Genomic DNA, 27017 nt, shown 5'->3' with positions numbered 1-27017 from the left:
GTACCGGACTGCTCTCCGACGTTCTATTTTAGTAGATTGTTTTAAGTATTGGAATTCCCTCTGTGCTGCAGAATTAATCACACAATACAGTTGGTATCTTTCCAATTTCTAACCTGTGGCAGCTTTTAGGAAAGGGGGATCTTTGACAGGCTTCCAGCTGCTGTTTGTGAGGAGGGGACAGAAACGCTGCTGGTGATTTGTGTGGTCAGTGGTTGCTGTTGTCATTTCCTAATGGGTTTTGCATTCTGTTGATAGCTAACCTTGAAATTTCCTGTGATGAGCCCAATGCCACCCTGTGGTTGATATGAACATAATTAAACCAAACTAAAATCCTTACAAAAAAAGCACTTTGTTTTACCCTGGATTTTGCTTTAATTTTAACTCGGTACATTTTGTCCTTAGTGGTGAATAGATCACCTTAAATTTGATAAGTAGATTATCTTTACAAAGTGTTTTGATTGTAAGCTTTTAAAAAAGCCAGTCTTATTTTCTCTGATCAAAATTTAAGCCATGGGTCCCCTGGATACTGAAAAAAGCAATTGCAAACACATAGGTGAAGAGCTGTGACCAAGGGCCCTACCTGACTGCACTCTGGGAAACTTAAGGGAAAGCAGCAATGAAAATTGGAATATTTCAATGTATAGATTTCTAGGAGGTTTTAAGTGCAGGGAATATGTTTTCTAGCCAGATTGATTTTTATGTATGTTATGAAATGGAAAATATTGACCTGGTTAGGCCAACTAGATTAGGAGGGTTTTTTTTATCAGGAAGAAGTTTCTGGCACAGTCCCCACAAAAGGCTAGAAGAAATGCCAGAAGATTACTAAAGGAGGGTGTGCAGCAGACACCCTGTGATAGGGACTGGTGAGCACCGTTCTCTGACATCTTATCATCTCCAGAAAGCTGGAGGTGATTTCAGGAAGTGACTGCATAAGGATCACCCTGTGTCTTCACTGCTGATGAGGTAGTGATCTCGGGCAGCGAACACTCTCCAAAAGCATGTGTCGCTTTCTGGTGCCAAGTACTACTCATTCGGAAGGACTTCCCGACTTCGAAATTCTGTCTGGATGAAGAGGCTACTGCTTCCTCACTGCCCCGCCAGGGGTGCTGACCTGAGGGCACCCAGGTTCCTTTTGTTTTTGTGGCCTGCTTAGATAACTAGTGGTTCCACTGTTCAGGGCCCAGCCAATTTCATTTGGATGTTATTCCTTGAAAATTCCTTCGTCTGATGTTTCTTCTTTCTTCCTTTAAAAACAGTTTAATAACCAGGACCCTAAATAGCCAAATCCTCATCTGCAAGGTCACCAAGGGAGAGAGATACTTGAAGGACAAAGCCAGGGGAAGGAGTACTTTAAAACTTACTGGGTATTTGGCCCAAAACTACTTTGTGGAAACCTAGCTCAGGTGATTGAACTTGGAAGACCTCAGCAGCCTCTTTTCCTCTAGGTTCCAAGTTGAAGGGATGAGATGCTTCAGTTTCTCATTAGTGATTGGTACCAATACAAGGGCAAGGAAATATTGATGGATGGAAGTGATGGCAGAATTGATGCCCGGGGTGGATATTAATAATTCACTTTATCCTTTGTATGGGAAATTCTGATGCCAGACATACTTTTTTTTTTTTTAACATCTTTATTGGAGTATAATTGCTTTACAATGGTGTGTTAGTTTCTGCTTTATAACAAAGTGAATCAGTTATACATATACATATGTTCCCATATCTCTTCCCTCTTGCATCTCCCTCCCTCCTGCCCTCCCTATCCCACACCTCTAGGTGGTCACAAAGCACAGAGCTGATCTCCCTGTGCTATGCGGTTGCTTCCCACTAGCTATCTATTTTACATTTGGTAGTGTATATATGTCCATGCCACTCTCTCTCTTTGTCACATCTTACCCTTCCCCCTCCCCATATCCTCAAGTCCATTCTCTAGTAGGTCTGTGTCTTTATTCCCGTCTTGCCACTAGGTTCTTCATGACCTTTCAGACATACTCTTGATTTGTCCTCTATTGTAATTTTCCTCCATCTCTGTTGCAAGTAAGTGTCATTGAGTGCTTTACAAGTCCACCGTATGCAGTTTTTTTCCTTACTGTTTTTACGGTCTTCGTATCCTACTGTTATTTATATTGCTTCCTTACTGGCCCTGACTGAGGGAACAGCCTTAATCCTTCCCTCAGTATCTGGTACCAATTTCTCTTTCCTGCTAGCCTCTAAATAGAGAGTTTTGAAACCACATGGCTGTTTCTCATTTCTTGCCCTCTTGATATTTAGGAAAATTGCAATTTGCTCTTTAAAAATCATGGTGTTATTAAGGATATTTCAACCAGCTTCTCTTCTCTGGATAATATAAAATCTGGTTACAGTTAGGATGTTAGTTCTTTTTGTACCATTTAAGGGTTTGAAATTTGTTATTGAAACAAACCATAACCTTAAGAACATCATAAACTTTTCCTAAGACTTCTAGAAAGGTTCTTTGCTTTGTGTTGTAATTGCAAATGGATTATTAATCCTAGTTCACACCTGTGTGCAAAAGAGTGCTTTTTGTTTGAATATCATGTTTTTTTTACCCAAAGCAAACATGACATATTACATGTGTATACTTAGTATATCCCTTTTTGCCCGGGAAACATTCATATCTTTACCATAACTACCAATTTCTCTGGTAATTGAGCAGGTAACCCCAGCTGTATGCAGCAAGTGCCTATCATTGCATTCAGAGAAAAGTTTCTCTGGGCATCTCAGGCCTACACAATAGTTTCTTCCAGGAAGACAACATGGATCTGGATCATCCTCAGCCCTTGAGAGAATAGGCCAAAGACCTGGGCCCCTTTTGTAGGTCCAGTCCCACAGCCTCCCGAGGCTGAGCTTTTACCACTTCCCAGGCAATGGCATTATTGTCAGCATAGAAAAACTGCCATCTGTGTCAAGACTGGGGACAACCCAAATAAATATTCTTTGGTATCAAGTATTTGAGTAACGATTGCCTGGTTAGCAAACTCCAAAGGATGAAAAACAGCATGACTAATTGGTACAGTAGCTCTTTATCATACATCTTTGGGAACTTTAAGAACAGTTTTGGCCTCTGAGTCTTGGTGGTGGTGACTTAATCAGGTTGTGATGCACTTTTCCTGTTCTCTACCTTAGTAGGGTCTGTCAGAGATCTTGTTCAGCTTTCTGGTCTGGAGACAAGCTTCTGCCAGTACCCTGCTGGCTGAACATGGGTTTGAGTGTAGACTCGGTGACCCTCTCAGTTCTCTCTTTTGTCTCTGGCCACCTTCAACTCTTTTTTGAAGGGAGAATCCACATGGAATCCTTGTTCCCTTCCGAGGTTTGAATCGATCTATTACTGCGCCTCCTGGGGCCTGCCCAAGTCAACCTTAGGAGTCAGGAAGAGCCCTTTTTTCACACTTAAAATTCATCTCCTTCCAGCGACAGGCCTATTCATTGCCTAGGTTTAAGCTCTCTTTCCTTGGATAAAAAGTAACCGTATTTCCCTTTGGCTGAGAAAAGCAGATCCATATGATTATTCTCCTGTGATACTCTGGGGTTACTGAAATGCCAAGAGCCCTTACTCCTGACTGTCTAGAAACCCTTCTTTCTCAGAGCTAATTTTTTTCATTTCCTTTCTGCTAGTGTTTCCAGATTCTGAGATCAAATCTTTCTTATCTTTTTGTTTCCTAGCTCTCCACTGTGTATAATGATGATTAATATAATTAGAAGACAGTTATGTTTGCTTCAGAAGTTATATTAAAAATTAAATATAAGGCAGTTTCCCATCAACCACAATTTTTGGACAATGTTTTGTGCTAGTGTTTTAAAGTATTTGTTTAAAAAAAAGAGTAAAACCTTGTCCAGACCTATGTTAGAAGGATACAGTGGGAATTTTTGCTTCCCTGTCTTTTATTTATTTATTTATTTTTATAAATTTTTAAATTTATTTTTAGCTGCGTTGGGTCTTCGTTGCTGCACGCGGGCTTTCTCTAGTTGTGGCGAGTGGGGGCTGCTCTTTGTTGCGGTGCGCGGGCTTCTCGTGGCGGAGCACAGGCTCTAGGCACGCAGGCTTCAGTAGTTGTGGCATGTGGGCTCAGTAGTCGTGGCTTGTAGGCTCTAGAGGGCAGGCTCAGTAGTTGTGGCTCACGGGCTTAGTTGCTCCGTGGCATGTGGGATCTTCCTGGACCAGGGTTCGAGCCCGTGTCCCCTGCATTGGCAGGCGGATTCTAAACCACTGCGCCACCAGGGAAGCCCGTCCCTGTCTTTTTTTTTTTTTTTTTTTACTTCTCAATACAGTTTATTAGGCCAGTATTACCCAGATAGCAAAACCAGACAAACACAGTCTAAGAAAGGAAAACTACAGGCCAACATCCCCCATGAACACAGACGCAAAAATCATCAACAACACACTAGCAAATATAATTCTGCAATACATAAAAAGAATTGTACACCATGGCCAAGTAAGGCCTATTCCAGAGATGCAAGGTTGGCTTAATATTTGAAAATCAACCAATGTGATCCACAATGCTAGGGGCCTTCAAAGAGAGAATAGGGTCTGTCAGGAATGCGGCAACCATGTGTTCCATATTCTAGGCACCATTCTGCAAACTTGCAAGCGCGGTAGAGGTACTTTTTATCCCGCGTGAGGTGGTAAAGGGAAAGGAAAGAGTAGCCGTTCCCAGCGGTCCCATGGCAGATCCCATAGCCCTTCCGCAGCAAACCTTGCTGCCAAATCACATCGCTGTGCTCCATGGTGTCCTTCAAGTACTTCTCCTCCTTAAAAACCTTGTACGCCTGCATGAGCATGTGGATGACACCGGGGACCCCGTGACACCAGTGCACCGGTCGGTCTGTCTCATTGCTTAGGGATGACGGATAATTCCCAGATCGGAATCTTTTGTGGCGCATATAGTCAATACTAGGTTTCACCATTTCTGTCAAGGTTTCTTGGTCCACTTTTGCTGCTGGCTGCATTAACATGTAGTAGATTCTGCCCATGCCATGGGCTGCTCCAACATACTGCTTCCTGTGCCACTGATACAACAGGGGACAGCGCTCGGCCTACTTTTCTTCCCTTGACAAAGCCTTGCCCGATTCAATAATAGCATCGACTACCTCTTTGACAGCTGACCCACACACGGCGCCCAGCCCCATCTCCGTGCTCACGTAGAGTAAGGCATACAGATAGCCTGCCTAGCCCTGAAGCAGCTCGTCGGGAAGGTCTGAATCTCGGCAGACGATGGCTCTCTGGAGTTGCAAAAGTTTTGTGATGCATTCCTGGGACTCGCAATCACTTTTGAGTTTATGATAATACCACAGCTCCGACGGCCAAGGGCCCAGCATCTCCACAGAGGAAAGTGACCCTCCGGCCGTTCAGATTCCGAAGTGTTCTCTTTACGTAATCCAGGGATCTGAGCAAATAGGTCTGGTCACATGTGACCCGGTACAACTGCAGGTACAAAAGGGATATGCCTGTCCAACCAGTATAAGCAAAGCAATCATGTGGATCTGCTGTCTTCAGCCCTTCTTCCATTTGCTGTAGAAGATCTTTAATTTTGGTCTGGATCCGCCTTGTGAAATTATTAATAATCTTCCCATCGCTGTGGAAGGGGAGGCCGAGCTCGTCGCGAGTGAGCTGGGGGCGAGCACATGGCGGCTCCTCGGGCCGTGCGGCGGCGGCCTCGTAGTCCGGGAAGGGGTTGGGGGACGCCCGCTCTTCCATATCTGCGTCCCCGCCCAACTGCAACTTAAGCCTCCGGGACATCCCTTCCCTGTTTTTTAGACTGAGTGGCTAATGCATTCATATCACGTGTGATTCAGGTAGAGACAGATGGTCAGGACCTCCAATGTCTAAGACCCAAATCCTGTGCTAGACCAGCCGTTCCTCCCTGTGAAGTCCATTATGGTTTATTGCAGGATATTGAATATAGTTCCCTGGGCTAATACAACAGGACCTTGTTGTTTATCCATTCTGTATAAAATAGTTTGCTTCTGCTAATCCCAAACTCCCAATCCTTCCCTCCCCCACCCCACTTCCCCCTTGGCAACCACAAGTCTGTTCTTTATGTCTGTGAGTCTGTTTCGTGGAAGTTCATTTATGTCATATTTTAGATTCCACATATAAATGATATCATATGGTATTTGTCTTTCTCTTTCTGATTTACTTCACTTAGTATGATAATCCCTAGGTCCATCATGTTGCTGCAAATGGCATTATTTCACTCTTTTTTATGTCTGAGTAGTATTCCATTGTGTGTGTATGTGTGTGTGTATACCACATCTTTTTTATCCATTCATCTGTCGATGGACATTTAGGTTGCTTCCATGTCTTGGCTATTGTAAATAGTTCTGCTATGAAAATAGAGGTGTATGTATCTTTTTGAATTATAGTTTTGTCTGGATATATGCTCAGGAATGGGATTGCTGGATCATATGGCAACTCTTTCAGTTTTTTAAGGAACCTCCATACTGTTTTCCATAGCAGCTGCACCAATTTACATTCCCACCAACAGCGTAGGAGGGTTCCCTTTTCTCCACACCCATGAAGCTTCTTTTACCTTCTCATTCCTGCCAATAGTTAGAATTATTCAGCTTTCTAGTTTTTTATACTCTAGAGATTAAGTTCTGTAAATTGCCTTTTCATATTGTTTGCCCATTGTTCCATCATGGTTACTGTTCTATTGTTGATTTGCAGGCAATTCTTATCTATTCTCTATAATAATCCCTTTTCCATTTTAGGCATCACAAATATCTTCTACCATTCTGTCCTTTAGTCATTTGTCTATTAACTTTATGGTGTTTTTCATTGAACAAAAAATTCTTAGTTTTTCTGTGATAAAATTAATCATATACTTTATGGGTTTTTTTTTAGTTTTTTGCATATTCCTAGGTCACAGAGATGTTTTCTCGTACAGTCTTTTATTAACTCCACAGTTTTGCCTTTTGCTGAACTTCATAAAGCTGATTCTTTATTGATTGAGAGTATCATTTGGTTTCTCTCCTTTAAATCTATTTTTGTTATTGAACCATCCTCAAATTCCTAGGATAAATCCTACTTAATCCCAATATATTATTATTTTTTAAGTACAATATTGGATTTACTTAGGTAATATACAGTGTAGGATTTTTTTGTATCATGTTGAATGGACCTATCATTTTCTTTTCATTATCTGGTTTTTACAGTCAAGATTATATTAGCTTCATAAAATGTCCTGGTCAGTTTTTATTTTTTTTTAATTTTTATTGGAGTATAGTTGCTTTACAATGTTGTGTTAGTTTCTGCTGTACAGCAAAGTGAATCAGTTATACGTATACATTTATCCCCTCTTTTTTAGATTTCCTTCCCATTTAGGTCACCACACAGCATTGAGTAGAGTTCCCTGTGCTGTACCGTAGGTTCTCATTAGTTATCTATTTTATACATAGTAGTATATATATGTCAATCCCAATCTCCCAATTCATCCCACCACCCCGCTTTCCCCTTGATATCCATAAGTTTGTTCTCTACATCTGTGTCTCTATTTCTGCTTTGCAAATAAGTTCGTCTGTACTGACTGTTTACTATTTTCCCAGAATAGCTTGTATAAGACAGGAATTACATTGTAAAGCATACTCCAATAAAAATTAATTTAAAAAAAACAGGAATTAAGTGTTCCTTAAAATTTGGTAGAACTCATTGTAAAATTTTCTGCACCTGCTGTTTTTCAGAAGGCGTGATCTTTGCTCTTTCAGTCTCTTTTATACTGATTGGTCTGTTCAGCCTCTCTTTTTGATGCCAATTTTGGCATAACTTAAGGGGAATTTATCCATTTGAATTTACGATCACATAGATATTCCTAATACTTGTTAATATTCTTTAATTATTAAAAAAACTCCTTGTGTCGGTACTATCGCCTCCCTTTTCATTCTGTATTTTAATTGTTTGACTCTTCTCTCTTTTTTCTTAACTCTTGCTTGTCAAAGATCTATCTTATTAATCTTTTCAAGGAACATGATTTTTGGTTGTGTTATTTTTCTGTTTATTGTTGATGATGTTGTTCTGTATATCATTGATATTTGCCCTTATCTTAGTTATTTATTCCTTACTTGGGGGGTTATGTTTTTGCCCTTTCCCCAGCTTCTTGAGTTGAATATGTCTTTTCAACTTCTCTTGTTTCCTTTGAAATATTTTTAAAGCTATAAAATTCCCTCTAAATACTTCTTTTGTCATATCTAGGATATACCTAGATATATTTTTGTATACATGCATACCCATATATGTATTTACACATAATAATCACTGATACTTATTGAACATTTACTGCATGCTAGGCCCTAAGTACTTTATAATTATTCCTCATGATATTTAATTATTTAATTCTTACAGCATATCAAGTATGTGTTCTGCCTATGTTCTCTTCTAGGAGTTTTATGGTTTTGGATCTTACCTTTAGGTCTTTAATCCATTTTGAGTTTATTTTTGTATATGGTTTGAGGAAGTGTTGTCATGTCATTCTTTTACATGTGGCTGTCCAGTGTTCCCAGCACTACTTACTAAAGAGACTGTCTTTTATCCATTGTATATTCTTGCCTCCTTTATCATAGATTAATTGATCATAGGTACATGGGTTTACTTCTGAGCTCTCTGTTCTCTTCCATTGATCTATATGTCTGTTTTTGTGCCACTACCGTGCTGTTGTTTTGTTTTTTCTTTTTTTTTAAATTTTATTTATTTATTTATTTATGGCTGCGTTGGGTCTTCGTTTCTGTGCGAGGGCTTTCTCCAGTTGCGGCAAGCGGGGGCCACTCTTCATCGTGGGGGCCACTCTTCATCGCGGTGCGCGGGCCTCTCACTGTCGCGGCCTCTCTCGTTGCAGAGCACAGGCTCCAGACGCGCAGGCTCAGCGGTTGCGGCTCACGGGCCTAGTCGCTCCGTGGCATGTGGGATCTTCCCAGACCAAGGCTCAAACCCGTGTCCCCTGCATTGGCAGGCAGATTCTCAACCACTGCGCCACCAGGGAAGCCCTACCGTGCTGTTTTGATTACTCTAGATTTGTAGTATAGTCTGAAGTCAATGAGGGTGGTACCTTCAGCTTTATTCTTTTTTCTCAAGATTGCTTTGGCAATTCAGGGTCTTCAAGTCTGTGGTTCCATATACAATTTAGGATTATCTGTTTTAGTTCTGTGAAAAATGTCATGGGTATTTTAATAGGAATTGCATTAAATCTGTAGATTACTTTGGGTAGTATGGCCATTTTAACAATACTAATTCTTCCAATCCAAGAGCATGGAATATCTTTTCATTTCTTTGTATCATCTTCTACTTTCCTTCATCAGTGTTTTATAGTTTTCACAGTATAGGTCTTTAATCTCTTTGTTTAAGTTTATTCCTAGATATTTTATTCTTTTTGATGAGATTTTGAATGGGATTGGCATTTTTTTTCTTTCACTTTCTGATAGTTTATTATTTGAATATAGAAAAGCAACAGATTTCTGTATATTAATCTTGTATCCTCTAACATTACTGAATTCATTCATTAGTTGTAATAGTTTTTTTTTGTGAGACGTTAGAGTTTTCTGTATATAGTATCAGTATCATCTGCAAACAGTGACAATTTTACTTCTTCCCTTCCAATTTGGATGCCTTTTGTTTCTCTTTCTTGTCTGATTGCTATGGCCAGGACTTCCAATACTGTGTTAAATAGAAGTGGCGAGAGTGGGCATACTTGTCTTGTTCCTGATTTTAGAGGAAAGGCTGTCAGCTTTTCACCATTGGGTATGATGTTAGCTGTGAATTTGTCATAAAGGGCTTTTATTATGTCGATATATGTTCCCTCTCTACCACCTTTGATGAGAGTTTTTATCATGAATGGATATGGAATTTCATCAACTACTTTTTCTGTGTCTATTAAGATGATCATGTGATTTTTATCATTTTTGTTAATGTGCTGTACCACATTGATTGATTTGCAAATATTGAACCATCCTTGTGTCCTTGGAATACATCCCACTTGATTATGCTGTATGATCCTTTGTATATATTGTTGGATTTGGTTTGCTAATATTTTGTTGAGAATTTTTGCATCTATATTCATCAAAGATATTGGCTTGTAATTTTTTTTTTTTGGTAGTGTCTTTGGTTTTGGTATCAGGGTAATGGTGGCCTCACTGAGTGAATTTGGGAGTGCTCTGTCCTCTTCAATTTTTGGAATAGTTTGAGGAGGATAGGTATTAGCACTTCTTCATATGTTTGGTAGAATTCCCCTATGAAGCCATCCAGTCCTGGGCTTTTGTTGGCTGTAAATTTTTTAAATTACAAATTCAATTTCACTACTAGTGATCAGTCTGTTCAAATTGTCTGTTTGTTCTTGATTTAGTCTTGGCAGGTTGTATGTTTTTAGAAATTTGTCCATTTCTTCTAGGTTATCCAATTTGTTGGTGTATAACTGTTTGTAGTATTTCCTTATGATTTTTTGTATCTCTGTGGTATTGGTTGTTATTGCTCCTCCTTCATTTCTGATTTTCTTTATTTGGGTTCTCTCTCATTTCTTCTTGGTGGGTCTGGCTAGAGGGTTATCAATTTTGTTTGTGTTTTCAGAAAACTAGCTCTTGGTTTCATTGATCTTTTCTGTTGTTTTTTTGGTCTCTATTTTATTTCCTCTCATCTTTATTATTTCTTTCCCACTGCTGACTTTGGGTTTTGTTTGTTCTTCTTTTTAGATGGTAGGTTAGGTTGTTTATTTCAGATTATTCTTGTTTCTTGAGGAAGGCCTGTATCACTATAAACTTCCCTCTTAGAACTGCTTTTGCTGCATCCCATAGAGTTTGTGTTTCCGTTTTCATTTGTCTCGAGGTATTTTCTGATTTCCCCATTGACCCATGTTGTTTAGCCTTTACATGTTTGTGCTTTTCCCATTTTTCTTTCTGTAATTGACTTCTAGTTTCATACTGTTGTGGTTGGGAAAAATGCTTGATGTAATTTCTATGCTCTTAAATTTGTTGAGACTTGTTTTGTGGCATAGCATGTGATTTATCCTGGAGAGTATTCCTTGTGTTCTTGAAAAGAATGTGTATTCTGCTGCAAACAACTTTATTTAAACCTGTGATTCTCAAGTTATTTGGTCTCAGGACACTTCTGTGTTCTTAAGAATTATTGAAGACTCCAAAATGCTTTTGTGTATGTAGGTTATATCTATCAATATTTCTGTATTTAAAATTAAAACAAAGAAAGCTTTAAAATATTGCAAAATAAGTGTACTTACTTCTGGTTGTGTTTCTGTGTACGTTTAAGGAAAACTTCAGATTTTAAAATAATGATTTATTGGGCATTAGTGAGGTTGATGATTTATAGTAGATAAAACCATAGTCAAAATACTGAGGAGAAAAATGGAATTAACTTCTAAAATATACTTGTTTATACTTTAAATTGATAATCTTAGAAAATTCTAGAAAACACACGAATACATAAGCACACATTCTATTGGTCATTAGAGCAGGGGTTAGCAAAGGTATTCTGTAAAGGACCACATAGTAAATATTTCCAGCTTTGTGGGATACACCAGAGACAGAGACTTCTGTGTCACAACTACTCAACTCTGTTTTTGTAGCCTGAAAGTGGCTGTAGAGAATATGTAAATGAGTGGACATGGCTGGATTTGGCCTGTGGGCCAGTTTAGTTTGCTGACCTCTACTTTACAGACATGAGAAAATGAGAGTGAAAGGGACAAATAATGTCTTACTATTATTATGAAAAGAGTCTTGACCTTGTGGGCCTTTGGCAGGATCTCAAACCACACTTGGAGAACCACTGGTTTAAGCTACTGAAATTGATAGTTGATGCTGAACAAGACTTTAATGAATGTTTTAATTATTTACTGTTAGGAAATGCAACACTTCTTCAGTTCCTTAGTTTCTTGTGGTTACTGGATTGGTTTTTTGCCCATGTAGTGCTAATTAAAATAATGTAGGTAAAAATCTGTTGCCTCAATTTTTGCTCAATTGTGGGGTCTTTTTTGGGGACTGTTTGTGCCCCATTTTGCTGTTTTGACTATAGTATGGTCTATGTATGTCTTAGTTCATCAAACCTGTTCACAATGTGAATTTTGAATCTTACATCTTCTTAATATGTTTAATAGTTTATATATAGCATTATTGCACATTAGAAAAAACTTGAGTATTAGAAAAAAAACAATGAGTATTTTGTGTTCTTTAGTATTAATTTGAAAGGAAATTTTTTCCAGCAATTTCCTACATGTAATTGTTGATATATAAGAAAGCTATTGGGGTTGTTTTGTGTATCTTTAAACTGGATACCTTAATGAATGCTCTTATTATTTCCAATAATTTTCTAGTGGCTTTGATTTTCTAGGTATAAAACAATTTTATCTGCAAATAATAATTTTGCCCCTAACTTTCTAATTTGTGCTCCTCATTTATTACCTCATTTCATTGGCCATTGCTTTAGGAACTGTATTACATAATAGTGGTGATTGCCTTCTTCTGGACTTTAATAGGAATGCTTCCAGTATTAAACCCTCAAGCGCAGTGCTGGTTGTTGGCTTCAGACCTAGTTAACCAAGTGTCCTTTTTCTTTTTTAACTAAAAGTTTCTATTGGGAATGGATATTGAATTTTTCTTTCAAGTGCCTTCTGAGCTTCTTTCAAGATTTCGTTTTTTTCCCCCTTTGGCTTGTTTACTTGATGACACATAACATTGAATAATTCTTGCATCCCTCATACAGTCATGACTCTCATTTGGTCATGGTGTATAGCATGTTTTAACATGTAACTCAGTTCTGTTTGCTATTATTTATTTATGATTTTTGGATTTAAAATACAAAATGTGAGATTTGTCTGCAGTTTCTTCTTATTGTGCTGTCTTTTTTGTGTTTTGGTATCAGGCTCTATTAACTTTTTGGGAAGAACCGGGGAGCCTTTCTTTTTCTCACTGCTTTGGAGCAGTCAGAATAGCATTGAGAATGATCAAGCATTCTCAATACTTGAAGCATTTAAAGAACTCATGGTTGGAACATGGGTTAGGGCTTTCTTTAGCTGGCAACTTTCTCCATGTGTAATGATTATTCGTTTCTGTAGGGTTTTTTCCCTCTTCTTGCATTAATTTTGATAATGCAAAATTAAAATTATATTTTCCAGGAAAATCATACATTTTAGCCACCTATTCTAATATTTTAGAATAGAGTTGTACAAAGTTTTTTCAATTAATTTCCTCTGCATCTATAATCAAACCTTTCAGTTTTCCCCTCATTTTTTATTACACTAGGAAGTGACTTGTCTGTTTAATTTTTAGTACAAACGTATTTCTACTATTTTTATTTATTGTAAGTAATCTCTACCTTTATCTTGTATTCCTAAGGACTTTCTTTTAAACATGTTAAGTCTGAGGTGGTCATGTATAGTTGGAAATGTAGGTTGAAGTTCATGTCAGAGGTTGGATTGGAAATGTAGTTTAAAGCGTCATTGGCATCTATTTAGGCCCTTGAAGAACCCCTCTATTCTAAGAGTTTCTTTAAGGGACTGTCAGAGGACGGGGGCCTACCTGTTCTCTTCTGCCATCTGAGTTTCCCTCCTTGAAAGCAATAAATATTATCACACTATTCGCTGCCCTACACCCTCTATAAGAAACAGAAACTCTTGTGGTTTTAAAAATCTTTTGTGTGTGTGATAAAATATATATAGCACCAAATTTGTCTTTTTATCCATTTTTAAGTTTACAATTCAGTCCCATTAATTACATTCATGATGTTGCACAGCCATTACTATTATCTAGTACTATTCCCACACTTTTTATTATCATGCTAAACAGAAACTCTATAACCATTAAACAACTCCCCATTTCACCCACCCCAGCCTCTGCTAACCACTAATCTACTTCCTCTCTATAAATTGCCTCTTCTTGATATGTCATATAAGTGGAGTCATACAATATTCCTCCTTTTGTGTCTGGCTTATTTCATTTAGCATAATGTTTTCAAGGTTCATCTATGTTGTAGCATGTGTCAGAATGTCATTCCTTTTCATAACTGAGTAGTATTTCATTATATTGAATATACCACATTTTGTTTATCCATTCATGTTGCTGGACACTGGTTTGTTTCCACCCTTTGGCTATTGAATAGTGAGTAATGCTGAAATGAACATTGGTGAGCAAGTATCTGAGTTCCTGTCTTCAATTCAGTTGAAATTATACCCAGGAGTAGAATTGCTGGGTCATATACTTAGCTGTTTGAGAAATGTGGGTGTTTTTAAAGGAATTTTTAAATTGTTAAATACATAGTTATTAGAAGGGTTAGCAGAGATAGAAAACCATGATGAATTATAACAATCTTGAAATAATAATATTTGTTCTTTACTGAAATATGATCGGAGCTTGTCCAGTTCTTTCTCTGGCTTGTCATTTTCACCTTCTCCTCTTCTCATTTTTTATCATTGAGTCAGTCCTACCTATTTTCTCTTTGATGTATCAACAGACCTAGGGAGCTTGGGTTCCAGAACATTTTTCTAACATTACAAGTAATTTATTTTATAGAATATACTCTGCCCCAATCCATTCCTTACAGCACCTAGGAATAGACATGCCTGTCAGCCTTCTTGCTAGTACTTTAACACCAAATTATTGGAATAGAAATTTAAATAAAAGCAAATAATCTATATTAAATGTAGTTCATGCTGTTACCTGGAAACAGAAGTTCCCAGGCCTCTAGCATGTCTGTCACTATGTGTGCCTGCCCTTCTCCTCAGTAGAGGTGAATGAAGACTTGAAGGTCTCTGGAGCCACCCCCCCTGCCCCCGGTTCTTTTAGCATCTTTTGCAGTATTGCACTCCTGATTCTCTTGCTTGCTGTCCACTTTTAGCTTTATACTTGGCTCCCTGAATTACTTAATAATCTCCTTTTGGGGGGCTTACTGGTAATAAAAATGTAGATCAGCATCTTTGTGTGATGGTATCATTTTCTCCTTATTTCCAGTCACCCTTGGAATCTTTCTTCCAAGTCTGTCTACTCATCCCTCTCTCTGGTACTTTCCAGGTCAGGCTAGTCCTTGCTAGTGACAAGGGTCATATCTGTTTACAGTTGCATTACTATAGAAATCATAAAATTCTGGACCTACATGAGTCCTACAAGATCAAGTACTCTCCTTGACGTGTGTTAGTCCACCCCTCGGGGCTTCCAGTGGAGTACTCCACATTATTTATAAATATTTCATGACACTAAATGAAAATAGTTCATTTGCTTTAAGAATGCAAGGTCAACTTATTTTACTTTTGATACAAATGATACTAGCCTACCATGGTAACATTGACTTTTCTTGCTGATCAGAGGTTCTAATTAACAGTTGTATGTTTTTGATTAAAAAACAGGGTAACAAATTAATTTTTGATGCAGTTAAGTTACTAAAAATACTTCAAAGTGTGAGATCTTAGGCAAAAATTAATTTTAAAAAATGTATTTTAAAAAAATTCTGCTCTGATTAAAAGGTTAGAAACAACTGATCTAGTTCACCCCTTTTTTTTTTTACAGACAAGGAAACTGAGACTCAGAGAAGTTACTTGGCATGTCCAGTGTCCCACAGGAAGTTAGTGAGTTTGTAAAAGAAAAACACCTTGTACCTCAAATAACAACAGACAGTTTCTACAAATGGGTTATATTTTTTGAAGAGGAGATCATGCCAGATCAATTTAATTTCTTTCTAAAAGAATATGTTGAGTATTGTTCATTGCCCATCTAGAGTCTATTTCCCTCTTTCCCTTTCCTATATGCACCTAGATTTTCATCTGGACATCTGCCCCTTCCCCAGATTCCTGGGACTTTGAACTAAGTTGACCCCAGCTGCCAAGTTTTGGTTGCCTTATACCAGTTACTTGGTTACCTTATGCCAGTAGAACTTTCTATGTAGCCACTTAGTCACATGTGGCTGTTGAGCACTTGAAATATGTGACTGAAAAACTGAATTTTTAATTATATTTAATTTTAATTAATTTTAAATAGCTACATTTGGTTTGTGGCTACTGCATTGGATGTTGCAGCTTCAAACCATTTCCTCTTCTCATAGGCACATGACCTAAGCAGTCTAATCAGGGTGACTCCTGCTTAGAATTCTGGGATTAAGTAGTTTCCTGATGGATGTGAACATGAAACATTTATCCCTGATTGGTACTAGAAGCTATCCTATGACTAGCCAAGTGCTGTGGATAGAGGAGTGGAGAAGCAGAAAAAAATCTGGGCCCCTACAACCATTAGAGGGCTGGGCCCTGGATCAACCGACCTTGAAGCCTGTCTTCCTTCTGGACTTCTAATTGCATTAGCCAGTGATTCACCTTTGAGATATAAGCCAGTTTGTGTTGAATGTTCTGTCATCTCAACTAAGGGCATCCAAGGAGATACAGAGGGAGTGGCAAGCCAGGCATTCTGCCCCTTACTAGGAAGAGAAAGATGAATGAAGAGTAAAATCCAGATGCTTGTCCTTGAGGTGAAATTATTCCATAAGAGGAGATATAGTAACAGACGTGTGTTCTGGATCTTGACTGCCTTAGTCCCCTTCCATGGGAATTGCCTTTACTAACGTGGTAAATGCAGTCTGCCCTGTCCCCAGGACGTTAGTTGGATCATGAGTGGACTCCTGACCTAAGAAACATCAATACATTGACTGGCCAGTGACCCATTAGATTTTTTTCTCCACAGCTTGAGGACTCTGGGGTAACAGTGTCATGTGGAGTGAGGGCTGGAGACAAAGTCATTAGGAAACAGAGGCTTCTAGAAACCACAAACAGTACACAAAGAGAAGAGGAACAGATTTGCAGAGGGAGGGAGGGACCATTCAAAGAGGAACGGGGAGAAGGTGAGAGGAGGAGGAAGAGGGAGAGAAAATAAGACAATTTGCTCTCTAGGCCTTGAAGGATGAGTAGTTTTCCAGGCGAAGAAGGGTCGGAAATATTCTTGGCATGAACAGGGGCACAGAGGTGGATAGTAGGTAGAATAATATCTACAGTGGGAAGAGTGCAGTATGCATGGTGGGGAGTCTGGAGGGGAGGCTAGAAAAATAGGCTGTGGTGAAGTTTTGTCCAGTTATCTGTGGCTGCTAAGAGATCTGGGTAATGGGAGGTCACCCAAGGTTGTTAAGGAAAGGAGACTGATTGTTAGGAAGAGGGGAGAAATTGGGGCATGGCATGGGACCAGTTAAGATGCTTGAAGACCTGACTGAGAGCAATGGCAGCTGGAATGCAGAAGAAGGGATAGGTAGGCAAGATATTTCAGAAATAGAATCGTCAGAGTTCGATGGTAGATCAGATATGGGACTTAAGACAGAAGAATGTTCAAGGATGAGATTAACTTGATATCTAGTTTAGCAACTGCATTGGTGTTGACATTCTTAAATGAGAAAAATAAGACCAGGTATGAGATGGACTATGAATCTGGGTTCTGATTATATGTTGAATTTGAGTTACGTGGGGACACTCAAGTTGTAACATCCAGTGGGCGATTGGAAATAGAAATATCGACCCAGAGGAGGGATGGTGAGAGTTATAGATCTGAATATTATCAGTTGAAGCTATAGGAAATTGGTGAGATTATCAGGTAGATGGTCCACAGTTGGAATTACCTGAAGTAGTCATTATCCTATAAAACCAAGGCATAAGCTGGTAGATATGGAAAACTCAGGCGCAAGGATGGAGGGTGGGAAGTAACTCTGATAAAGATTTTGAGAGCCTTGTACAAGACCTAACAGAAAAATGTATAGAACTAAGAAGGAAGTGATGAGTATTTTCAAGAAATGAAGGAATGCCTCTCTTTCGTTAGTGGATATCAAATGATTAAAGATTATTTTTATTTAAAAAGACTGATTCTCACAATTATTTAAAATAACCTTTATTCAGGGAGAACCCCCTCTTTTTTATTTGCATTTAACCATTATTTTGAAAGAATGGATTGAAAGAGAAAAGTTCAATTTGACATTATTGAACTGGGAAAATGAGAATCATTACAGGTGGAGATGGTTAATGTCTTCATCCCCACTTCCCTCGACCTGGGATTCTGAGCACTTTCGTCTGTGAAGTTAGTTTTCAGGTCATCAGACTCCAAGAAGGGAAGGCCCAATCAAGTAGCTCCTCCCCTTTCACCCCTCTAGGCAGAATTTGGAAGCTTTATTCAGTTGAATAATGAAGCCTTTTTTGTAACTTAATGTTTAACCTGCTTTCTTAAGGTTTCTTGTGGGTTTTTTTTTTTTTTTTGCTTTGATAGAGACCCTTTCTTAGCCACTATGCAGAACTATGATTCATCTTACTGGCATTGATTACCCCTTTGGGTCACTCTAAATAATGCCCATTCTCCCTTCAGAACTACCAACTAGATTTTTCAAGTCATGCAGCAACATGTCAGGGGAAACCTTTGCTTGACTAATGGAGTATTGGTAGCTATAACCTGTTGAGATTTACAAAAAGCTGTTGAAGACTCCAACTAAGCCTATTGGGGGGGAAAAAAACTGGCTTGTGTGGCTCTGGATGGGGAGAGGGAACTGGGTGTCCTACTCTGGGTGTAGAACCGCCACCATTAAGGACAGATCTTATTTAACATTTTGCAGTAGAAAATTGTCCCTGCTTTTCAGATACTGCTTAAAAAAAAAAAGGCAAACTAAAAAATAAATGAGTCACCCCTATCCCTTTAAGTGGAACCAGCCTCCCACCCCTGCACACCCTTTTACTAGGCCCCTGAGTAAAGCTCAGCTGCATAGTAAAGTCTCTCATCTCCGCTCCCAGTTAGCTGACCCTTGTTTGGCCAGTCCCCTCAGCTCTGACTCATTTGCTTGAGGCAGAGGCAGCAATCGAGTATAAACTTGATAGTCTTGACTTGGGATCTAATGTTCATTTTGACCCTCCTTATTTCAGAGCTCTTTTGATATCAGCTTATATGGACTAAACTATTGTACTCTTGACTCTACAGTTCACCCAGGCCTCACTGCACCTACTCTTCTAGGTATAAATGCTCCTTGGGTCTACCCTGCTACATTGGGGCCAGGATCCAAACCTGTTTGGCTAGCCCTGTTTGCATCTCCACCAGGGAAGGAGGAGCCAATAAAATGTGGCAACACTCCTAGTAGGAAACAAAAAAGTACTGAACAAAAGCTCTTGCCAGTCATTCTTGCCTCTTACTGCTTCATTTTCCTTATTTGTAAAAAAAACAAAAACAAAAAAAATTCATAATAAATACCTGCCTTGACTTCTTCACAGGTCCTTGCATAAATCAAATGAGGTAATGGAAGGGAAAGTACCTTAAAAAGAATAAAGTATACATTTAGTTATGGGCATTTTCCAAATCATTTTTTGAAGCCTGTCGCCTCTTGAAGCAAGAAGTGTCAAATGAATCTTCCTACAGAGGTTCTCAGACCGCATGATGTCAGTGATGAGCTCTAATGGCTCTTTTTGGCAGTCCTTGTCCACCAGGGGTCTCCTGCCTGTCTCTCCAGCCTATGTTCTTTTTTTAAAAAATAAATTTATTTATTTATTTTATTTTTGGCTGTGTTGGGTCTTCATTGCTGTGCACGGGCTTTCTCTAGTTGCAGTGAGCCAGGGCTGCTCTTCGTTGCGGTGCATGGGCTTCTCATTGCAGTGGCTTCTCTTGTTGCAGAGCATGGGCTCTAGGCGTGTGGACTTCAGTAGTTGTGGCTTGTGAGCTCTAGAGCGCAGGCTCAGTAGTTGTGGCGCACAGGCTTAGTTGCTCTGTGGCATGTGGGATCTTCCTGGACCAGGACTCGAACCCCTGTTGCCTGCCTTGGCAGGCGGATTCTTAACCACTGCGCCACCAGGGAAGCCCCCAGCCTATGTTCTTGCACCTGCCCACTCAGACCTCACATCCAAACAAACCAGGCCTTGTATTGTTCCTAAGCACTCACTTCCCTCTTCTGCCTTTGTGTCTCTGTGCCTCCTCTTTTCTGCCATGAATGCTGCCTAATTCCCTGTCTCCTCCTGTGAAAATTCCTCTAACCTTCAAATGTCAACTGTCATTTTAAATGTGTATTAATTATTTATTGCTGTGTAACAAATTTGCCACAGACTTAAAACAACACGTTTACTATCTCACATTTTCTGTGGGTCAGTAGAACATAATAAGAAATATATATTTGGCTTCTGCCCCTGCTTCCTGACACAGAGCTCCTAAAGACCTTTGAATTTCCTGAGTGATAGCGATGCTAGGAGCATCTTTTGTTCTAATACGTGGTCTTTGACCCTGGTTCCTTGACACAGAGCTTCTAAAACCCTTGTCATTTCCTGAGTGATGATGGTGATAGGAGCATCCATTGTTCTATGAGGCAACTCTTGGTGGACTCCTGGATAGCTTCCGGATGGGGTTGGTCATGAAATGATTCTAATCATTTCAGGCTATGGTTAGAAGCTTGACATTTTCAGCCCCACCCCCATCCTTCAGGGAGTGGAGAGAGGCTGAACATTGAGTTAATATTTGATCATGCCTACATGATGAAGCCTCCATAAAAATTTCTGAACTATAGGGTTTGGAGAGCTTCTAGCTTGGTGAATACATCCATGTGCTGAGAGGGTGGTGCACCCCTCGACTCCATGGGGACAGAAGCTCCTGTGCTCAGGATCCTCTGGGCCTCCTATGTACCTCCTTGGCTATATCCTTTATGACATCCTTTATACTAAACCAGTAAATGTAAGTTAAATGCTGCCCTGAGTTCTGTGAACTGTTATGACAGATTATCAAACCTAAGGATGGGGTCGTGGGAACCCCCTCAATTTGCAGCCAACTCAGACAGAGTGTAGGTAATCTGGAGGCCCACTACTTGCATTTGGGGTCTGAAGTGGGGGGGGTGGGGGCAAGCAGTCTCATGGGACTGAGCCCTTAATCTGTGAGGTCTGTACTCACTGCAGGTAGTTTGTATCAGAATTGACTTAAATTGTCGGACACCAGGTGGTGTCCACAGAGACTTGCAGAATTGCTTGGTGTGAAAAACCCATACATTTTGTATCCTAAGTGTTATGAGTAGAGGAAACAAGGTTCCCCTTTAGTCAGGAATCTGGGCGTGGCCCAGCGTGGTCCTCTGCTTCAGGGTTTCTCAGAAGGTTGCAATCAAGGTGTCAGCCATCTGAAGGCTCTACTGGGGAAGGGTGTTCTTCCAAGTTTATATGGTTGTTGGCTAGATTCAGTTCCTTGCGGGCTTTTGGACTGAGGACCTCACTTCCTTGCTGGCTGCTGGTGTGGGCCTCTCTGTATGGCAGCTGGCTTCGTCAGATCCAGCAAGGGAGAGAGTCTGTTTTCAAGGTGGAAGTTACAGTCTTATGGAACGTAATCATGGAAGTGACATCCTGTCACGTTGGCCATATTTTGTTGATTAGAAGCAAGTCGTTAGGTCCTGCCCACACTCAGAGGGAGGGGGGCTATAGCACGGTGTGAGAGCGGGAGCTGTGAGGATCACTGGGGGCCGTCTTAGAGTCCGCTCAACCACAGGGTGTTTTCCCCACGAGCCTGTACTTATTTCTTCCAACTAGATGTGTGATCTTTCCTTTCCGTGACTCTTCTTACTAGGTACTTGTTTCTTTTTTCAGTTCACATTCCGTGACTGATATTATTATGGTTGAATATTTTCTTTATTTCCCTCATATAACTGTTTTTGCTCATCTTTCATCTACTTTCAACCCCCAGAACAGTCTTGTACTCAGCAAATGTTCTGCAAAAGATTACCCTTCCTTTCCTTCTTTGAAACTGAGGAAGAACCAAACTAGTTGCTTTCCTGTTTAACACCTGAATCCTTTTTCTCCACAGCAGCCACATAGGATCCATTATAAAACCTTCAGATTCGTCAGTTTGGCATCAAAAGCAATGACTCATCCATGTCTATATAACCTGGCTGGAGTGATCTGCCTGATTTGCACTTAGAGCTAGAGGTTGTTACCTTATTAAGGAGAAGCAATTTTCCATTAAAGATGCTTCAAACATTAGCTATTTTTGAGTGGTGTATTGTTCTGTTTCCTAGGGGGCTTGCTGGGTCTCAGAAATGATGCAGCCTATAAGAATTTTTTCTTCTTTAACCTACCTGTTTTCATTTGCCTGGTAATGATCATTTTGGAGTCCTATTTTTAGGTAATAGGAATTGAATTGATAAAGAGGACTGACTCTTTAGAAGCAGCATTTTAATACTTTCCCTTTTGCCCAAGCAGTGGGCTGGATCTTATTATCCCTGTTGGAAATGTTCAATAGGATGAAATATCACATGTGCTTTAAGAGACTTAGAACATGAGAGAGATATATGTTTGATATATGTGGATCACAGGCTCAAAACAGAACAAAACTCATTTACTTTAGCTTCCCATGCTTGGCGGGGGGAGGCCAGTCTCTACTTAACCCTCTATGATAGCTCAGCACCTTTTTCATTTCTTGAAGTTTTGATGGATAGCTAGCCTTTAGAAGACAGGTAAAGAAACACTAGTCAGATTTTAGTAAACACTGTGCTTCTGGTGTTGAAATGATCATGTCACAATAACAGGTCAAGCTTGTTCCCTTTAAGAAAAACTCAGATGGAAGTCAACTTAAACTTGGAGGAGTCATTCATCTGTTGGGAAAGATGCAGAATTAGTAAGTTAAAGCCAGCTACAGATGGGAGCACATAAGTATGTGGGCCTACATTTTGGGTCTTTTGGGAGCCATGAAGCTAAAAGCCAATTAAAGCTTTAGTAGAGAGAAATTTAAAAGTGGTTTCTCCTGGGCAAGAGAAAGATCTGGAGCAGAGAGTGCTCAGAGAAAAGCAGTGTTGATGATGTAATTAATACAGTTAACAGCTGGGAATGTGAATCAGTGCGAAGCCCCATCTGAGAAGACCCTGTGAAGGACTCAGGTTTGGGCACGAAAATCACTCTATCCAAGGCACAGCTTCAACTCAGGAACCTGAAGGTATCTTCATGGTCAGCCTGGGGAGAAGGGTGACCAAGTTCTGACACATGAGTCCCCCTGTTCTTCATCTCTCACCAGTCTGTAAATTAGAACAAGGAAGGAAATTTGGGTAGTGAAGGGATTTTTTTCCTTTTAATGCTTGAGTATTAGCTTTCTTTTCATTCATTTATTTATTCTGTTTCTCTTATATGAAGTCCTTCTTTCCCCAGTCTATACACATCTGTCTACTTTCAGACAGTGTTTTCATTGTTATCATCTAATTGATATTCCCAATCTCTGCCCCAAGATGTAGAACCATATCTCCAGCTTGGGTAAAGGACGTGATCATACTTATATCCCATTGTCACCCCAAACTCAAAATGGGCCCAAGAGTTGATTGACATCTCCCAGTATCTTATCATTCAGGCACATCTCTCAAAAATCATGTTTTCTTTTCCATTCTCACTTCCATTAATCCTGTTCAAATCCTGAAGGCTGTGTGGCATCATGGGAAGAGGATGAGACTTAGGTTTGAATCCTGCCCTTGTCATTTCCTAGCTGGTATCCATGAGCAAGCATGTTATTTGATGTTCGTGAGCCTCATTTCCTAAATGATCTTTTTGAGCCTCATCTCAAAAATTGGCATGATAATACTTGCCTACCTCATTGGATTATTGGAGAATATTAAATTTGGCAGTGCATATGAATCATCTAACACAGTGCCAGGTGTGTGCCATAGGTGCTCAATAACTAGTTACTATTTTGTAAATGTTTTACTATTAATATTTTGAATGCATAAGAGTGCAGAGCCTGGCGTGCTCAGGGCCACTGTTTTGGGAAGCCATTCGCATGTGATCCTCCCCTGGGACTGTGGAACCCAGCGCTGAATATATTAGGTATCCCCCACCTCTCTAGCACTTTTCAACAGATGAATTGGCTTCTACGTTTCAAAAAACCAGAGCTGTTGCCCGCCCCCTTCCCCTGTGGAACCCCCTCAGCTTTCTACTTAGGAATGGCTTGTGTCTAGACTCCTTCCCTCCTCCATTTATTTTGATACAATGAAGTTGGCATCTCTCTGACCTTCTGCCTGAGGTTAATCCTTCCTTCTGGGTTCTGGGTCCCCTCCCTTCCTGCCCAGGGTCCCCTCCCTTTCTTTGTTGTGCCCTCTTCAACCACACCTTCTTTAGTGATACTTTCCTATCAGCAATTAACTGTTCAGGCTTCTCTTATCTTAAAAAAATACAAGAAACCATGTGTGATTTCTTTCTCCCCCTGCAGCTTCCACCCTGTGCTGTTCCCCGCCTTCACAGCCAGCCTTCCGGAGCCTGGTACACACCCTCGTCTCCGCAGTCAGTTCCCCGCACACGGCGTTCTGCTTCACTCCATTTCCTCCTGTGACCTTGTCACTAAGTCTACACTGCTGACCATACTTTTCTTACTGAAACGCATGCTTTCTTTGGCTTCTCTGACTTCACATTAGGCTGATTATTCTGCTACCTTTCTGATCACACCTCAGTTTCTTTTGCAAACTTTTCTACTTGCACTTTCTTAAATAATGTTGTTCCTCACTGCTCTATCCTAGGCTGTCTTCCCTTCTGATTCTGAACCATCTCCGAGGGAACCAGTCTACTTGTTCATTTGTCCTCTGTACGCACACGACATGCTCATTTCTGTCTCCAGCCCAAAACTCTCTCTTAAGCATCAGATGTAATATCCAACACCTCAAACTCGCTAAGTCCGACTGAACTTATATCCCCTCCCGATTGCCTGAAGGTGCTCTTCCTATAGCAGGTCATGGCTCATTTGTCTAGAGCAGTGGCTCTTCACTTTAGTGGGCGTCAGAGTCCCCTGGAAAGTGTGTTCAGATGGCTGGGCCCCATCCCCAGAGGTTCTGAGGCAGTAGGTCTGGGGTGGGGTCTGAGAATTTGCATTTCTCGGAGTCCCAGGTAATGCTGATGTTGCTGGTCAGGGGACTACACTTTGAGAACATCTGTTATAAGGAAGTTAGGCAGTTTTTCCCATTCCTTACTCTACCCCTGTAACTTCCCCAGCCTCTAGTTCCCAACTAGCATCTGAATAATCTTGTCAGTTTTGCCTTTTATAATAAATACCTCTCTATCTAGAACCCTCCATTCCCTCTGCCACTAGTTTGATTTATTGCGGTAACCTGCTAACTGACCTTTCTGCCTCTGGTTTCACTTCTAAATCTGTTCCCCATATAGCAACCAGTGTGAACTTCTTAAACCATAAGCCATTATTAGTCCCCTGACTGCTTTCTTCCATAGCTCTCCATTGCCTTTGGGATAAATTCAAACTTCGTAACGTTGACCTGGCCTCTGCCTACCTATGTGGCACCATCTCTTCTCCCTCCTTACTTTGCACAGAATTCACCAAGCATACAGAGAAGCACATGCAATCTAAATATATATTATATAGCAATTATTGAGTGCTTGCTGTGTTCTAGCCACTGTGGCACTTTTGCACACATTAACTTCATTTAATCTTCCCACTAACTCTATAAGATGGGTTACATTTTACAGATGAGGAAATGCGACCCATTTTATAATGTTGCCATCCCTGTGTACCAGTCCTTTCCAGTCAGTTGTGTCCAGGGTAACAGGGTTGGATTCACTCAAAACTGACTACCAAGAGCTAATGATAATAACCGTGACAACAACATGAGTAGTAATATCTAACAATTTTTGTTAATGTACTTTGTGCCGGGGCACTCCGTGTAAACATAACTCATGTATACTATTCCTGATTTCCAAAGGAGGAAATTGAGAGAGGGAGTAACTTGTTCAAAGCCACAAGTTCAAGATCACAGGACCTAGGTTTGAATTTAGGTCTTGTGACTCCAAAGCTCATGCTTTTTTTTTTTGAAAGTTTCATGACTTTTTAAAAATAATTAATTTTTGGCTGCGTTGGGTCTTTGTTGCTGTGCACTGGCTTTTCTCTAGTTGCGGCGAGCGGGGGCTGCTTTTCATTACGGTGTGTGGGCTTCTCATCACAGTGGCTTCTCTTGTTGCAGAGCACGGGCCCTAGGCACACAGGCTTCAGTAGTTGTGGCTCGGGGGCTCTAGAGTGCAGGCTCAGTAGTTGTGGCACACGGGCTTAGTTGCTCAGCGGCATGTAGGATCTTCCCGGACCAGGGCTCGAACCCGTGTCCCCTGAACTGGCAGGCGGATTCTTAACCACTGCGCCACCAGGGAAGTCCCAAAGCTCATGCTTTTAACTACTCTGTCATTTCTGTGGGTGGAAGCAGTGAAGTTATTTAGAGAGCTGTTTATCACTTGGCATCTTCTAAAATTTAAAATCCTTCTATGTCTTTAAGTGAACTAGAAAATTTTTGGCAACCCTCCCATCCTCATTGGAACCCACCCACATGCACCTGTCTTTCTTCCAGATCTCATCATACTGTGGTAAGAAGAGTTTGGAATTGGAGTCATACTGGGTTCTGATGCCATCTCTACTAACCATCTCCTTGGATGAACCCTGGGATAAATTACTTTACCTCTTTGAACTGCTGATTGCTATAAGAACCAGAATAGTAATGCTTCCCTCATGGGGTTGCTGAGAAAAAGAAATGTGAGAATACCTGTCTCTTCTCTCCACCCCTTGTGCTTTTGCTTAATGTAACATTGGGCATTATCACAGTAGCTTCCTTGTTGTGTTTCCTGCACAGATCACCACTGCCCCTCTCCTGTTCTTAACTCCTGTCACTACTCGCTAGGCTCTACACTGCCACCTGAAAAATATTTCTGAAATACAAACTCTAGTGACTTTCTGTTGATAGTAATGGTGAACTTTTATTCAGACATGCACCCTCCTACTGAAACAACCAAAAGTATTATTTAGATAAAATACAAAAACCAAACCAAACCCAGCCTTCTTCTTAAAGCATCAAAGAGCTCACAGGCATTACCAGGTTAAAATTGGGGTGGAAAACCCATGCAAGAGTGCAGGTTTGACCAGCGGTTGTGGGGGACAGAAATAAAGCCCAGATTTCTCACAAGAAGCTGGGACCCCAAAGGACTGCATTATCACGGTGAGGGTGGACCTGAAACATACCAGCTCTCTTGTGGAATTGCAGCCCGGGTTCAAGCTGACTGGCTCAACCAAGGAATCTCAAGTCTTGAATTGGTTTATGGGCTGGT

General features: G+C 40.3%; 1 protein-coding gene and 1 pseudogene across 6 annotated transcripts in view; one reads left to right on the top strand and one right to left on the bottom strand.

The window, feature by feature from the left end:
* DIS3L2 (DIS3 like 3'-5' exoribonuclease 2) overlaps nucleotides 1–27017 on the top strand; it is a 370836-nt gene that overhangs the window by 124297 nt on the left and 219522 nt on the right. The gene's annotated exons all lie outside the window — the stretch shown is intronic.
* On the bottom strand, nucleotides 4–8964 carry LOC309630389 (lanC-like protein 2 pseudogene; annotated as a pseudogene). The gene has a single exon. The product of its transcript is annotated as a lanC-like protein 2 pseudogene (transcript).

This window comes from Balaenoptera borealis (genome assembly GCF_965194805.1).
Source record: "Balaenoptera borealis genome assembly, chromosome: 6".
In the NCBI taxonomy this organism is placed as follows: Eukaryota; Metazoa; Chordata; class Mammalia; order Artiodactyla; family Balaenopteridae; genus Balaenoptera; species Balaenoptera borealis.
This window is presented reverse-complemented; position numbering and strand designations above follow the sequence as displayed.